General features: G+C 41.9%; 1 protein-coding gene across 2 annotated transcripts in view; it reads right to left on the bottom strand.

The window, feature by feature from the left end:
* Nucleotides 1–763, bottom strand: part of Pld2 (phospholipase D2) — a 34,529-nt gene that overhangs the window by 18,133 nt on the left and 15,633 nt on the right. The gene's annotated exons all lie outside the window — the stretch shown is intronic.

Below are 763 nucleotides of genomic sequence, written 5' to 3'. Positions count from 1 at the left end.
AATTTAGGGTGATGGAAAAGAACATTTTTGACTCAGGCTGTCTGAACTGATTCCTAGTTTCATGGTTCACAAGAGTTATAACCTTAATTAGCTAATAACTCTTTGCTTAGTTTTCTTATCAATAAGATGAGATAACAATTTACCTCATAGAGTTGTGGGGAGCATCCCAAAAGTTAATATATGTAAAACAGTTATGACACATAATAAATGCTATTTAAGTACTATTATTAGTACTTACTATTTTTTTTGTTTTTTTAATCTTATATGACATGATAGCACATACCTGTAAGCCCTGCTACTCAGGAAGAGTTCAAGGCCAGCCCAATCAAAAGATAGTGGAACCCTGTTTTAAAACCATATCTTTTGTTGTTGTTGTTGTTCTTGTTGTTGGTCATGGAGCCTGAACTCGGCCTGGGCGCAGTCCCTCAGCTCTTCAGCTCAAGGCTAGCACTCTACCACTTGAGCTACAGTGCACTCCTGGCTTTTTCTGCTTATGTGGTACTGAGGAATCAAACCCAGAGCCTCATTCATGCAAGACAAGCATTCTACCACTGAGCCAACTTCCCAGCCCCTGAAAACCAAATCTTAAAACCACAGCTCAGGCTGGGCGCCAGTGGCTCACACCTATAATCCTAGTTAGTCAGGAGGCTGCGATCTGAGGATCTCGGTTCAAAGCCAGCCCGGGCAGGAAAAGTCCATGAGACTCTTTATCTCCAATAAACCACTCAGAAAACTGGAAGTGGCACCGTGGCTCAAGTGGTAG

Source organism: Dipodomys ordii, unplaced genomic scaffold (genome assembly GCF_000151885.1).
Source record: "Dipodomys ordii isolate 6190 unplaced genomic scaffold, Dord_2.0 Scaffold19, whole genome shotgun sequence".
NCBI classification, from domain to species: Eukaryota; Metazoa; Chordata; class Mammalia; order Rodentia; family Heteromyidae; genus Dipodomys; species Dipodomys ordii.
This window is presented reverse-complemented; position numbering and strand designations above follow the sequence as displayed.